At 36.6% G+C, this 17,122-nt stretch overlaps 1 protein-coding gene across 4 annotated transcripts in view; it reads right to left on the bottom strand.

Moving 5' to 3' along the window:
• Positions 1-17,122, bottom strand: part of RAPGEF6 (Rap guanine nucleotide exchange factor 6) — a 273,773-nt gene that overhangs the window by 150,500 nt on the left and 106,151 nt on the right. The gene's annotated exons all lie outside the window — the stretch shown is intronic.

The following is a 17,122-nucleotide window of genomic DNA, read 5'->3' on the forward strand; positions in this document are numbered from 1 at the left end:
TTCCAGATGTTCCTTTCAGAAAAGGTGGTTGGCTCCACTTCTATGCAGGTGCCATGATGGAAAAAGCAGAAAGCAATAAGGCCAGCAGCTTTTCCAATGTGCCTGAGAATGTAAAAGCACCATCGGTAACATAAGGAAAAAATTATGATTAATCTTTTGTACTAAGGAATTTAGGATCTCCTTAAGAAGACAACAAATTTATCAAACACACATACTGAAACACTGTTTGCTACTTAAAAATATACCAGAAGGAGAAAACAAGGAGAAAAACTATAATTTCATAGCTAAAGTACTCAAACACGAAACAGTATTTTGAAACCTTTGAAGTTATGTCCAGATTTATATCTGAATCAATAATCTTTCATAAAAATGACTGGGCATGACTTCCGGTTGACTAAGATGGTGGCATAAGAAACACCGGGATGTTGTTTCCCCAAGAATCTTTGAAAAAACTAGCATAGATGGACAGGGTTATCTTCTGCAGAGCTCCAGAAAAGAGTTAAAGTGTTGTAAGTAACTGGGCGACTAGTTAATCAAAAAAGCAAACCTTTAAAAACCAGTAGGAGAAGCCCTTACAGGCAGGCCCCTCACCCCCCTCATCTCTGGTGTGCTGTGGATCCAGTCAGTACCCCACTGTGGGACCGTGGCCCTGTTTCAGAGGGAGCAAAGTAACCCATTTGCACAAACTGTGGTGCCTGTATGTTGTTGCATATCTATCCAGTGATATGCTGAAGAATGAACCAGGCTCACCCTCCTAAACCTTGCTCTGCAAGGAGGAGCAGCTTGCAGATGGCTAAATCAGAATAAGAACAATTAAGAAAAAGTGGCAAAGGATTACCTGTACCCTGGAGGGAGACAAAATCTATTTTATTCAGAGGGAACAGAGGGGATTTTTGGATTCCTATAAGTAGAGGGATTACTAAAGCCACTAATGAGTACAAACACAGGACAAGATTCAGGCTCAGAAAGGACTTATAGGATCCTACACTTCACATTTAATTTAGGCTGATCTTCTTGAAAGGAGGGCAAAACTTTGAAGGAGAATACCAGCCAAAAGGAGTCAATTTGCAAAAATTGTGAAAGGTGCTTTTGTTTTGGTTTGTTTTTCTTAGCTCCTAGCACTCAAGGAAATCTCTGTCATATCACTAGCTGGACACCAACTTAAGGAAAAGACAGCTCAGGAATTAAATGCCAGAATTAACACCTTAAATTTAAAATGTGAGTGTACAACAAGGATTACAATGCAAACAAAGAACCAGGAAATAATGGCCCATAAAAAAGAACAAGATAAAAGTCCAGAAACCAAAATGAAGAGGATTAGAAATTTATATATAATGGACAAAGACTTAAAAAAAAAAATCCTCAATATGCTCAAGGAAATAAAGGAAAACAAAGAGAAATAAGTGAAGTATATAAGAAAAACACTGAAGGAACAATATGTGACTCTCAAAAAAGAGACAAATTTTAAAAAGAAAACTGAAATGCGAAATTCCCTGGAGTGTTTACATAGATTGGAGCTGGCAGAAGAAAGAAGCAGTGAGCTCAGAGAGAAGACAAATTAAATGGTTTAGGCAGAAGTGCAGAAATAAAAAAGATGAAAAAATTGAACAGAGCTTAAGAGGTGTGTGGGGCACCACCATTAAGCATATCAATAAACATTATGTAAGTCCTAGGAAGGAGAAAATATAGACAAAGGGGCAGAAGGAATATTCAAAGATATAATGGCAGAAAACTTCCCAAAGTTAATGAAAGACATGAATATACACATTCAAGAAGACCAGCAAATGCCCAACAGGGTAAGCTTGAAGGGAACCACACCCAGACATACAGTAGTCAAACAGTAGAATGTCAAGGACAAGTAGATCGTTCTGACTACTGCAAGAGTAAAGAAATTGTTATGTACAAGGAAATCCCAATAAAATGAGGTGCCGATTTCTCATCAGAAACCACGGAGGAGAAGAGAACCAGCAAGATGGCGGCAGAGTAAGGAGCTCCTAAAGTTAGCTCCTGCCGCAGGGCACTTAGCAAACACTGAGAGCTCTCTGGAGCTAGTTGAAGCCCTGTTTGGGGGCTCCAGGAGACCAGAAGAGCATCCTGCAACGTCTTCAAAGGAGTAGAAGAAGGCTCCCCATCTGCAGAGAAGACTCATAAGTAGAGTGCTCCATGCCATGGAGGCCAGTGCCCATCCTCCACTGGAGGTACAAGCCGCCTAGGGAGCTGTTCCACAGCTGGAATTGAGAGCTCCACTTTCCCAAAATGGGGGAGGAAGAGACGGTTGGGCGCCAATTTCAGCTACTGATGAGGAAATTCAGTGGGCTACAGTATAATCCTGAGAACAGCTAAAGTTTTGGCCTCTCCAAGTCAAAAAGAGGCTGGGAGCTGCAATCTCAACTCCGTGCCTGGCACGAGGGGAAGGGTGGCCTGAAAATCCTAATGCTGGTGAGGACCAGTTTCTTTCCATCCAGATCATATTGCACCTCTAGCCTAGGCCCCAGTGCCACCTACAGCAGGGAGGAAGCTGCGGGGACTTGCGTCAACCTCTCCGAGAAATTACCAGCTAAGCCATGGAGGCTGGTGACTATCCTACTCTGGCGGCATGAGCTGCCAAAGTAGCTATTCTGTGGCTGGAATTGGAAGCTCCATTTCCCAGAAACAGGGGAGGAGGAGATAGTTGGCTGCCGAGTTTGCCTACTGATTGGTAGACTGGGCTGGCTAAGATATAACCCTGGTAACAGCTGGGGTGTGAACCAGCCCAAGTTAGAAAGAACCATTCTGACTCCGACGCCAGCCTGAGAGGAAGCCGGGCTGGCTGAAATTCTCATTGTCTGCAGGAACCAGTTTCTTTCATGCAGATCAGCCTGCAGCCCTAGCCTAGGCTTCAGCTTTGCCTCTGGTGGGGAGAAGCCTGAGGAGTCCTGCACCAGCCTATACAGGTAACTGCAGGTAACTTTGGCTGGAACAGATTGAAAATCAGAAGTCGAGCAGGGCAACTGCAGTTATCTTGGACCTGCAGTGCATAGATTGCTGTCCACACCTGTAGGTCGATTCCCACCCCAGGCAGGGGAGAAAGGATGTGAAACACCATTACTTTCTCGGGCAAATATACTCTAGGCCTGCACGTGGATTATTCCACATACCTGTGATTCTGTCCCTACCCCTGGCAAAGAAGAAAGTTGGAAGAAGCTTCATTGGTCCCAAGTGCAAGGAGGGCAGCTTGAGCCTCCACAGCTTACAGCACCAACTACATGCTTGGCTCCTACTGCAGAACCAGCAAGGGAGAAAGGATAGGAAGCCCTAAATTAAAGAGGAAAACCTGCACCCAGAATAAATACTCTAGTAAGCCAGATGCGAAGACACCAACAAAAAATTACAACGCACATCAAAAACACAGGAAGTTATGGCCCAGTTAAAGCCTCCAGATGACATAAAGGAGTTGAGACAATTAATTATAGATGTTCAAACAAATCTCCTTAATAAATTCAGTGAGATGGCTAAAGAGATTAAGGATATTAAGAAGACTTTAGATGAGCACAAAGAAGAATTTGAAAGCATATATAGAAAAGCAGATTATATGGGAATGAAAGGTGCATTCAATGAAATTAAAAACAATGGAATCATAATAGCAGATTTGAGGAGGCAGAAGAAAGGATTGGTGAACTTGAAGAAATGGCCTCTGAAAGTGAACATACAAAAGAACAGATTAAGAATGGAAAAAATTGAACAAGGTCTTAGGAAACTAAATGACAGCAAAAGGCATGCAAACATATGTGTCATGAGTGCCCCAGGAAGAGAAGAGAAGGGAAAAGGGGCAGAAGGAATATTTGAAGAAATAATAATGGTAGAAAATCCCAATCCTACTAAAGGACATTATATCCATGTCCAAGAAGCACAATGTACTCCCATCCAAAAAAATCCAAAGAGACCAACTCCAAGACACATATTCATCAGAACATCAAAAGCCAAAGACAAAGAGAATTCTGAGAGCAGCAAGAGAAAAGCAATGCATAACATATAAGGGAAATCTAATAAGATTAAGTGCTGATTTCTCACCAGAAACCGTGGAGGCAAGGACACAGTGGTCTGATATATTTAAGATACGACAAGAGAGAAACTTCCAGCTAAGAATGCTATATACAGCAAGACTGTCTTTCAAAAATGAGGATGAGATTAGAATATTCACATATAAACAGAAAGTGAGAGAATTTCTGAGCAAGAGACCAGAATTTCAGGAAATACTAAAGGGTGTGCTAGAGCCTGAAAAGAAAAGACAGGGGAGAGGGGCCTGGAAGAGAGTCTAGAAATGAAGATTATATTGATAAAAGTAACTAAAAGTGTCAAAAGAGTGGTGAAAATAAAATATGACAGATAAAACTGAAATAGGAATAATCTTAACCAATCATGTAAAGCACCTGTATTCAGAAAACTGCAACTCAATGTTCAAACAAATCAAAAAAGGCCTAAATAACTGGAAGAACATTCCTTGCTCATGGATTGGAAAACTAAATATCATTAAGTTGTCACTTCTACTCAAGTTGATATACAGATTTAAAGCAATCCCGATAAAAATTCCACCAGCATTAAAGAAAAAACTGAAAACACAATCGTTAAATTTATTTGGAAAGGTAAGGAGTCTTGAATAGCCAGATATAAAAAGGAAAAGTGAACCCTCATCTCCAGACTTCAGATCATAATACCTACCTATAGTGATAAAAACATCATGGTACTAGATAAAGACAGACACAATAGACCAGTGGAACCAAATTTATGGTTCAGAAACAGACCCTCGCAGGTATGGTTAAGTGATTTTTGACTAGCCTGTCAAAGTCACACAGCTTGGGCAGAACAATCCATTCAACAAAAGGTGCTAAAAGAATTGGACATCCAAAGCTGAAAAAAGGAAAGAGGACCCCTATCTCACACCTTATCCAAAAATTAACTCAAAATGGATCAAAAAAGTAAAAATAAAAGCAAGAACCATAAAATTTCTAGAAGAAATTACTGGAAAATATCTTCAAGACCTGGTGGTAGATGGTGGATTCTTAAAGGAGATAAGGGAAGGACTGAGTGAACTACTGATGTTTAATGTATGTAGAGGTTTTAATTAGCTTTACTCTAAAGGTATGGAAATGTATAGAGTGCATGGTAACACACAGTAACAGCTACTTTATAAACAGGGATATGACTGAAAATGGTAGTCTAGTTGTGCAAATGTCAATTGACAATGCTAGAGAATAATTTAGGAACTGGATAGCAAAATAAACCAAGAAGTGGATGAGAATTGTGGTTGATGGTACCAATGCAAGAGTGTCCTTTGGGAGCTAGAACAAATGTATATCACTACTGCAGCATGTTGGGAATGTGGAGAAGCATGGGAAAAATACAGCTAGAGTGACCTATGGACTGTGGTTAGTACTAATTATATAATATTCTTGCATCTTTGCGAAAGTGTACTGTGTTGACACTGAGACAGTATGGAAAATGTGAGCCAAATGTACACTATGGACATGGTAATAATCAGATGATATTATTTTATATGTAGCTAATGACACACCACATTGTTGTGTGATGATGGAGGGGTGCTGTTTGGGAATTCTGCTTATGTGCATGATGGTTTTACAAGTTTACAACTTCCGTCATAAAAAATATATTTAAAAAGTAATAATATGGTGGGTTGGGGGAAAAACACACCAAATGTTAGATAAGAATTATGATTAGTAGTAAGATTTGGATAAAATTCTTTCATAATTTGTAACAAACGTCTCGTGACAATGCAAGGTGTTGGTAAAGGGTTGATGTATGGGACCTCTGCATGATGTTATGCGTGTTTGCTTTGTAAGTTCACAACTTTTACTATACACTTGTTTATGTATGTTCATATATAAATGATATAAAGATAATAATAGGATTGGTTAGAGGAAATATACTTTGTTTAGTAGTAATATTTTGACAGTGCTCTTTATTAGTTAAAAAGGCTTAAAAATAATGCAAGTTATTGGTGGTAGGATGAGATGTTATATGTTTTTTGATGTTATATGTTTGTTTTGTAAGTTCACAACTATTATACACTTGTTTTTGTATGTTTATGTATGAGTGATATATTTCAATAAAAAAAAATCATGGAGGAAAGAAATGGGATGAAATATTTAAAGAGCTGAAAGAAAACAATTGTCAATTATGGTGGTTTGAAGCTGAATATACCAGGGAAGCATATTCTGAAATTTAATCCATTCCTGTGGGTGTAAACCCATTTTAAGTAGGGTCTTGTAATGGGGCTACTTTAATTAAGGTATGACTCACCTCATTCAGGATGGGCCTTAATCCTCTTACTGGAATCCATTGTATAAATGGAATGAATAGAGAGAAAGCAATGGAAGCAAGAAGCTGAAAGCAATGAAACCCAGAAGAGAAAGAAAGACCAGCAGATGCCAGCATGTGCCTTGCCATGTGGCAGAGAAATCAGGATCACTGGCAGCCAATCTTTGGGAAGAAAGCATTACCTTGATGATGCCTTGATTTGGAAATTATTCTCAGCATCAAAACTGTAAGCTAATAAATTTCCATTGATAAAAGCCTACCCATTTCATGGTATGTGCTTTCAGCAGCCTAGCAAACTAAATTATCAACCAATTTAATAGCCAGGGGAATGATCTTCCACAAAATGAGTGAAAGAGTAAGATATTCCCATATAAGTAAAAGCTGAGGGAGTTCATCACCACTAAATCTGTCCTACAAGCAAAGCTAAAGGGAGTTCTTCAGAGAGAAGGGAAAGGACACTAAACAGTAGATTGAAGAGGCATAAAGAAATAAAGACCTCTGGTAAAGGTAACCATATAGATAATTATAAATGCCAGTACTATTATATTTTTTTAAAAATTTATTTATTTATTCATTTCTCTTCCCTCCCCCCCAACCCCGGTTGTCTGTTCTCTGTGTCCATTTGCTGCGTCTTCTTTGTCCGCTTCTGTTGTCATCAGCAGCACTGGATTCTGTGTTTCTTTTCGCTGCATCATCTTTTTGTGTCAGCTCTCTGTGTGTGCGGCACCATTCCTAGGCAGGCTGCACCTTGTTTTGCGCTGGGCGGCTCTCCCTACGGGGCGCACTCCCTGCGTGCGGGCTCCCCTACACGGGGACACCCCTGCATGGAACGGCACCCCCTGCGCGCATCAGTACTGCACATGGGCCAGCTCCACATGGGTCAAGGAGGCCCGGGGCTTGAACCGCGGACCTCCCATGCGGTAGATGGACGCCCTAACCACTGGGCCAAGTCCACCGCCCCAGTACTATTATACTTTTTGGTATGCTACTCTAATTTTTACTTCGTACAGGTTCTAAAACACAAATGCATAAAAAGTAATAATAAATCTATGGTTTTTGACATACAGTGTATACATATATAATTTCTAACTACTACAAAAAAAAGTGGGGAGATGGAGGGATTTTGGAGCAGTGTATCTGTATAATACTGAAGTTTAATTGGTATCAAATTAAATGTGATTGTTATAGATTAAGGATGTTAATTTTTTTTCTTCCTTAGAGAGATTGTGGCTATAAAATATTATTTCCATATACCATCCTATTCTCAACACCTTGCAATCGTATGGAACTTTTATTACAATTGATGCTAGCATGTTTTTATAATTGTATGATTATTATCCATGATTTAACTTAGAGTTCATTATGTTTTGTAGTTCCATGAATTTTTAAATAAATGTTTAATTCTGTTACCATTGATACAATCTAACATTTCCCCTTTTAATTACATTCAGATATATACTCCTGTGCTGTTAATTATGTTCACAACGTCAACTACCATTACCATCATTCTAGGATGTTAAATTAAAGTTCCATAAAATCTCAAAGAAAACATGAAAAATATCCACAGAAAGAAATGAGAAGGGGCTCAAAACAGTACACCACGAAAAAGAAAATATGGAAATAAGTATTAACAGAAGAACTGAAGGGGAAAAAAGGTATAAGCCTTAAAAAGAACAAATGGCAGAAGAAAGCCTAGCATTATCAGTAATTACTTTGCAGGAAAATGGATTAAATTCTTCAGTGAAAAGGTGGAAATTGGCAGAAAGGAAAATAAATTATGACCAAACTATACACAGTTTACAAAGAGACTCACCTTAAATTCAGAAACAAGTAGATTGAAGGTTAAAGGATAAAAAGAATGTATCAGGCAAATAATAACCAAAAGAGACTTTGGGATAGCTACATTAATATCAAATTAGGACATATTAAATAAAAATCTATAATGAGAGACAAAGAAGGTCTTTGTATACTGATAAAGAGGTCAATTCAAAAAGAAACCATAACAATTATAAAAATATATGCACCTGATAGCCCCAACACACATGAAGCAAATACTGAGAGATGTGAATGGACAAATAGATGGTTCTACAGTTACAGAAGAGACTTCAATACTTTCAGTAATGAATAGAAAATCTAAATAGAGGAATGATAAGGAAATAGAAGACTTCAATGATACTATAAACCAACTAGACATACAAAATAGTTCTCCCCAAAGCAACAGAATACACATTCTTCTCTAGTGCACAGGCATTTGTGTTCCAGGTTAGACCATGTTAGGTCATAAAACAAGTTTCAATAATTTAAAAATATTGAAATCATACAATGTATCTCCTCTAATGACAACGGAATGAAGCTAGAAATAGGTAATAGAGGTAGAAATGAAAATTTCACAAATACGTGGAAATTAAACAACACATTCTTCAACAACAATGGGGTCAAAGAGAAATCACAAGGGAAATGAGGAAATATTTTGAGGCAAGTAAAATGAAAACACAAAAATACCAAAACTTATGGAATGTAGCAAAGGCAGTGCTAAGAAAAACTTACTTTTTTTAAAATGCTTACATTAAAAATAACACTCTCAAATCAGAGCCTTAATCTCACAAACAAAAGGACCTAGAAAAAGAGTAAACTAACCCAAAGTGAGAAGGAAATAAAGATAAATGTAATAGAGAATTAAAAAATCAATAGAAAGAATTGATGAAATTCAAAGTTGTCTCTTACAAAAGATAAAAAATGATAAAACTTTAGCAAGAATGACAAAGACAGAAAGAGAGAACTCCATTAATTAAAATCAGAAATGATGAAAGGACATTACTACTGACCCCACAAAAATAAAAAGCAACGGTATGCCAAGAAATTAGATAACCTAGATGAGATGGACATATCCCTAGAAACTCAGCCACTACCTACACTGACTCAAGAGAGACAGAAGATTTCAACAGTACAAAAACAAGAGAAGAGATAGAATGAGTTATCAAAAATCTCCCAACAAAGAAAAGCCCAGTAACAGGAGGCTTCACTGGTGAATTTCACCAAACATTCCATGAAGAACTAACAAGAATCCTTTTCAAACTTTTCCAAAAATTTAAAGGGGAGGGAACACTCCCTAATTTATTCCATGGGCCCAACATCACCCTTATACCAAAGCCAGATAAAATACCACAAGAAAGAAAATTATCACCCAATATCCTTTACAGGTTAAAAACCCTCAACAAAATGAGCAAACCAAATCCAACACCACACTAAAAGAACTACACACCATGAAGAAGTAGGATTTACCCCATGTATATGAGGGTAGTTCAACTAAGAAAATCAATGTAATATACCACAATAATAGAACAAAGGGGGGAAAAGCACATGATCATCTCATTTGAAAAAGGAAAAGGAAAAACAAAATCCAGCACCACCTTTTAATTATATATATTTTAAAAACTAGGAATAGAAGGAAACTTCCTCAGCATGAAAAAAGGCACATATGAAAAGCTCACAGCTAACTCAATGGTGAAAGCTTATGTTAGCTTTCTTCTAACATAAGGAACTAGACAAGTATGCTCACTGTCACCACTCTTATTTAACACTGTACTGGAAGTTCTAGCCAGAGTAACTAGGTAAGAAAAAGAAATAAAAGACATCCAAACTGGAAAGTAAAACTCCCTAGTCTGTAGATGACATGATATGTAGAAAATCCTGAAAAATCTACAACAAAGCTTTTAGAGCTAATAAAAAAATTCAGCAAAGTGGTGGGTTACAAAATCAACACCCCAAAATCATCAGTATTTCTGTATGTTAGTAATGAACACTCTGAAGAGGAAATCAAGAAAAGAATTCCATTTACAATAGCAATTTTAAGAATCAACTACTTAGGCATAAATTTAAAGGATGTAAAGTACTTGTATAGGGGAAACTATGAAACATTGCTAAAAGAAATCAAAGCAGACTTAAATAAATGGAAGGACATTTGTTGTATGGTTTGGAAGACTAAATATTGTTAAGATGTCAGTTCTACCTAAAATGATTCATAGATTCAATATAATCCCAATAAAAATTCCAACAGCTTTCTTTGCAGAAATGGAAAAGCCAATCATTAAGTTTATATGAAAGGGCAAGGGACACTCAATAACCAAAACCTTCTTGAAAAAGAAGAATGAACTTGGAGAACTCACATCTCCCAATTTTAAAGCTTAACACAAAGCTACACTAATGAAAATAGCGTGGTTCTGGCACAAGGACAGACATATGGACCACTAGAATTAAACTGAGAAATAAACCCTGAAGTCTATGGCCAACTGATTTTTTGACAGTGTGCCATGTCCACTCAATGTGGAAAAAACAGTCTCTTCCACAAATGGTGTGGGGAAAACTATAGGTCTATGTGCAAGTAGATGCCTTCCTCATACAACACACAAAAATTTACTTAAAACGGATCAAGGACCCAAAAATAAGAATCAAAACTGTAAGACACGTAGAAAAAAAACATAGAGAGGATCTTCAGGTTCTTATGTTTGGCAATGGTTTCTTAGACTTTACATCAAGAGCAGGAGCAAAAATAAAGAACAGATAACTGAGACATTAATCAAATTTAAAACTTTTGTGCAAAGGGCTTCACCATGAAAGTACAAAGATCACCTACAGAACAGGAGAAAATATTTGGAAACCACATATCCAACAAGGGTTTAATATCCAGAACATATAAATTCTACAACTCAACAACAAAGACAACCCAATTAAAAAATGGGCAAAAAACTTGAAAAGTATGCTATTTAAATAAAATATAACTTTTACCAAAAATAAAGACATTAAAAATATTCTTAAATGAGCTGTTATTTCTGTTATCTTTATTTTTTTTTCCCTAAAGATTTATTTTTTAACTTATTTCCCCTTCCCCCCCTCTCCCTGCAGTTGTTTGCTCTGTGTCCATTCGCTGTGTGTTCTTCTGTGTCCACTTGTATTCTTGTCAGCGGGACCCGGAATCTGTGTCTGTTTTTGTTGCATCATCTTGCGTGTCAGGTCTCCGTGTGTGTGGTGCCATTCCTGGGCAGCCTGCACTTTTTTCACACTGGGCAGCTCTCCCTATGGGGCACACTCCTTGCACGTGGGGCTCACCCACACGGGGAGCACCCCTGCGTGGCACGGCACTCAGTGTGCGCTTCAGCACTGCACGTGGGCCAGCTCATCACACGGGCCAGGAGGCCCTGGGTTTGAACCTTGGACCTCCCATGTGGTAGGCAGATGCCCTATCCATTGGGCCAAATCCACTCTCCTCTGTCATCTTTAGAACAGAGAATTATATGAGCACACTGCATTTAAGTGTGTGTGACATCCTTTGTGAACAATGAAGAGAAATGTAGACTTTGAATGGAAAATGTCTAGGAAGTCCTCTCCAGAGGCATCATCCTGAACCGAGTCTTGGTAGCTTAGCAGGAATGTCAGGATCACAAGATTTGAGGCCATTCAGGATAAAAGGAGCAAGTGACAAGATAAGATTCAGACTCATGAATGAACAGAATTACATTAGGTAAAGAAGCCAATTAAGAGCCTTCCAGGCAGAGGAAAAGAGCAGGACCAAAAGAAGGGAACGCGAAACAAAAATGGGACTAGAAGGTTGAAAAAGTAGTGCAGTAGATTGAGTTACATATCCCAGAAAAAAAAACATGTTCCTAATCTTAAGCCATTTCTGTGGGTATGAACCCATTTAAACAGAATAACATTCAAAGATGTTATTTTCAGTTAAGATGTGGCCCAACTGAAGCAAGATGGGCCTTAATCCTATTACTAGAGGTCTTATAGAGAAGGCCGGAGAGTCATGGGAGTAGTAAGAAGCCTGAAGTCAACAGAGAAAGGAGAGATCACCATGTGATAGAAAAGCCAAGTTGTTCCAATGATCTCCAGCAGCCAACACCAGAACATCACAGTCTTCAAGGACAAAGCATTTTCTTTCTGACACCTTGATATCTGGTCTTCTAGTCTCAAAAGTATGAAGTCAATAAATTCCCATTGTTTAAGCCATTGTATGGTATTTGATTCAGTGACTGGGAAATTAAGACAGGTAGATTTGCACCAAATGAGGAAGGGATTTATATATCATGATGTAAAAAACAACAACAAAAAACAAACCCAAAAAGCTACAAACTTTTTTGATTATGCATTGCATTGGAAGAACATTTTTAAGCTACATTTCCAATACATGTAATTTATTGGCAAATTAATACATGTATTACTATTCAAATAGTTTGAACCCAATATGAAAAATAAACAAATCCCCATAAATATAAAAAGAATAATAACAGAAGTACTACTATTTTCTTCCTATACTCTATGGAGATTATTCTGCAATCTACATTTTAAGACATTTGGGTTAAACAATGGGCCATGCTAAGTACTATCAGTAAGAAATCCTTCCAAACAATTCCAAAACCAGTCATCACTCTTTGCAAGTATCCCCTGACATCAAGTATTTGGCTTCTAACAACTCATGCTACATAGAGGGGCGATTCATTCTGTTACCTTCATATACATTTTATCACCACTTATCTTTTAAGGTTGGATGGAGAAATTACCTTGCTCAAAGTGAGATATTCTGAGACTACTCCACATACTTGGGGGAAGAGGAGTAGTTGGCTGGTTGTTATTTGTACTAACTTCATGTAATCTTGGTTTTATTTTTCCTACCCTTATTCTCCCTCTGCTGTTTCTTAGCTTTCATGTTTTCTTTTATGTTTATATATTTACATATTTTTGTAAACATACTTTTATATAAGATATGGAATAAATACATAATAAAATTATTTTGTAACTAACAGGAAACAAGATATTCTTGAGCATTTTCAGTATATAGAAGATGTTGACAATACTGAATGTCTTTCAGGGTAGCAGACACTAGGCAGAGTACTTTATATATATCCTCTCATTTAAGTTCCTTTCACAATCGTATTGGTTATATAACCAAAAGCGATGTAGAAAGATTAAATAATTTGCACAGTTACAGAGGCATTCTTATCCTCTCTGAAAGGCAATATACTCTGAGCATACAGTGATGATGGTTCACAGTTTGAAGGGGTGCACATTCTCACGGGAGAGACAAAAATTTGAAATTGAGTAACTGTGAATATATACATGGGATATTACAGGAATGTAGAGATGTGTATTTAACTCTTCCAAAGGAAAATCATTTAGATGGTGTGGAACTGAGTCTTGAAGATAAGAAGGATTTTTCTAGGAAGACAAAGGATAAAAGGGCATCCTGAATAAAAGAAGCGGTGTATACAAGAGGTACATATAAAAATATAATTTCTTCAAAGATCAGCAAATTTGTTCAGCAGGGCTGAAAGGTAGGGAATTTGTAGAAAACCAGAAAAAGATTAAACTGGAGAAGTAGACAAAATCCAGACTTGTGATGTTTAATAAGGTAGCTACTAGCTAGATGAGGTTTTTACAAGTAAAGTATTTACAATTAAATTGTTAGATTCTCAGTCATACTAGTCCACATTTCAAGTGTTCAAGAGGCACATCTGTACAGTTGTTATCAATCTGGACACTTGCACAAATAAGAAACATTTCCATAATCACTGACAGTTTATTAGATAGAACTAGATTAGACTATAAAGGTCCTTATATGCCAGATAATCGGAAATTCTCTGACATTGCTAGATCATGAAAAGATGAGTTTAAAAGAAGTGATACTGTTAGATCTTCATTTTATGAAAAACAGAAGTAAAATGAATGGACTGGCTGGTGTTAGGAGGATGGGGCAAAATACAGGAATAGGACATAGGTTTCTAGGGAAAACCACAGAGAAGAGAAAAACAAATCTTAAAATCAATTAAACAAAATGAGTAGATATCGTTTAATGAAAAGATTATGGAGTATTTCTCAGTTTTTAAAATCTTCCAAATTTCCTAGAATGAGAAAGACTGCTGTTAGAGTAAGAGCTAGAGGTAGAGAAGGGAGAAATAGTGTATACAATAGTCTCAGAAAGGTGGTGAACACTGAGGCAATGACACGGGGGAAATTAAGAGGATGCAAATTCTGAAACATCTGAAAGGTAAATCAACAGATATCATTGAACTGATTAGACTGTAAGTGTGCACACATGTTTCAAGTACATGAGCAAGCACCCCAAGAAAGATACAAACACAGTATTATCGCCTTCATTTTTAGAAGTGAAAAAATGATGAAATGCCCCAAACATGCATTGGTGAAGGTAGGATTCAAGATAGATGACTACGTAAATGCCAGACTGTATGTGGCTTAATTACACACTCTTCTCCCTAAATATTGCTTCAATCACCTTTCTGCTTGTCTAAATATCAAACACACTCTCCTCAAAAGTCAAAGATCTGAAATTACTGAGAATATCTGAAGACATTTAAATTTGTGGCAACTCTGAGAGCAATACCCTGGGAAATTTGAAAAATATTAATACTATTATTGAAGAGCTCTTTTTAGTTAAGAAATAAACAAACTCTCACATTAAGATTTTGGATCTTATCTTTAAACAAAATAATGTGACAAAACTGAAAATATTTCATAGCAATAAACCATTGTACATATTCATTTAGAAAATTACAATTTTTTTTTAGCCTTCAGCAGTATAGTAAGAAAAAGGTGATGACTGGTTACAAATTCAAAAAGAAACTTAAGTTTCTACTGCTATGTAAAAGAAAGTATGATTTCCTCTGATTAACGTTTTCTGAATTGTTGACAATGGAGCAAAAGAAATAAAGGACCTGTCATGGCCAAGAAACCAGCTCTTGATGAGATGCTTTCACAAATATTATTAAGATTTTTGCTACATAGCATCCTTATCCAGATGAATTGACAATATGTAGGAATTTGGCCAGATGCAGTTTTTTACATTGTTAGCAACTAATTACGAATATGTGAAACCTCTTCACTATTGCATTTTCTATTTTGTCTGAATTATACCTCTTTAGAAAAAATAAAAACAATTACTTTAAGAAATAACAAATGCAAGCAATATGACCAAAAATAATTCTCTACCCCATTCTTAAAGTTAACAAGTCAGTTTTATCTAAGTTCAACTTAATTTCCCCTTCCCATGATTTGCCCATCTCTTGAAAGTTAGAATAACCAACTGAAAACTAGCTGTATTTTACATGTAAAAATGTCATACTTTACTTACAGTCGTCAAAAAAAAAAAAAAAAGAATCCCAAGCAGTGTGCCTTTTGCTATTTCTGGTCTATTCAAGAAACCCACATTCCAAAAAAAACAACTCTTTGTACACAGGAGGGCTAAGAAGGGCAATCCATAGTTAAATGGATTCTATCTAGGCTTCATTTGAAGACACACACACATCACACACACACACAGGAAAGGAATACAAAAAAATCTGGCCTGGAATAAACAAGCAACCAAAACATAAAATACGAACTAATCTTTAGCTTACATAAGTAGAACCAAGTAGTACTATAAAAGATACTTTGATTTAGTAATTCACTTTCTTGAAATTTTTTCCTAAAGAAATCAAGATGTGGGCATATTTTAAAGCCACTATGACACTTAGCACAGCTATTAAAAATAATGTTTACCTACAAATATTTGGAAATGAGTGAAAAAACATGGTATATTATTATAAAGGAGTACTGTGCAGCTATTAAAAATAATGTAAAAGAACATTTAACAGCATTTAAAGATGTTTAGGCTATATATTTAAGTTAAAAAATTGCAAAACTAAGTATCATATGTATTCATTTTCATTTAAAAAACCACATACTTGTCTACATGTTTTAAAAAGTTTTATTCAGGAATATACAAAATATCATACAACCAGGTGTGGGAATAATCAACTTTGAAAGCCTTGTATAACTCTGAACATAGCTATATATTTTGGAACCATTTCATATGTTATTGTTTGCTGTCAGAAAAAGAATGTGCTGAATCAATGAAGTAGATAAATATATCTAAATCTCCAAAGTGCCATTAAATCTAATACTTATTCCAGCATAAACAACCTCCTAAATAATCTCCCTTTTTCCTAACATGGATGAAGTGAATTTGTTTCTTTTTTTTTTTTTGTGGCGTGTGGGCCAGCTCTACATGGGTCAAGGAGGTCCAGGGTTTGAACCGCGGACATCCCATGTAGTAGATGGATGCCCTCACCACTGGCCCAAGTCTGCTTCCCTGAATTTGTTTCTAGTAACCAAAAGATTTAAACATATCCTTGGGATTCTGCTGCAATTATTCCTCCACCGGTCATGTTCAACTTATTTTAGTACTGATTTTTACTCCTCTTGTTCAGATTTTTCCAACCCGATGCTGTTGTTTTCAACAGAAGACATTTTTATTATTTGAACACATGCACACCACAGACAAAATTATTCTAGAGAAATTATTCTTACATTTTGAGAGACTGGGATTCCTTTGAGAACTGGTAACTATGGAACCTCTCCCCAGAAAAAAAAAAAATATGCATAGTTATTCCTCCTTAGGCTATCCTTATTTTTTTATTCAACTGCTTTTCAGCCTAAAAAAATTTATCTACAATTACAAAATTAAAAGACTTCTGAAGAAACAGCTTATGCTTCCTTTGGTGCTATAGAAGTTAGTATTTCATCTGCTTCTTTTTCAACATTTGCAATGTGAGAATCTAACTATATGCCAATTTGCACAGGTCACTGACACAAAGCATGTATATCCACCCCACACATCAAGGGCAGAAATGCCATTTCTTCATTTCTTTTGTACCTAAATAGTATATCAGAATAACAGGCTCCTACAGAGCCTATTATCTGAGTTCTCAAATAGAATTCCAATCTACACTCATTTAGGCAATAAAACAAGAAA

The sequence above is a fragment of the Dasypus novemcinctus genome, chromosome 2 (assembly GCF_030445035.2).
Source record: "Dasypus novemcinctus isolate mDasNov1 chromosome 2, mDasNov1.1.hap2, whole genome shotgun sequence".
Taxonomy (NCBI): domain Eukaryota; kingdom Metazoa; phylum Chordata; class Mammalia; order Cingulata; family Dasypodidae; genus Dasypus; species Dasypus novemcinctus.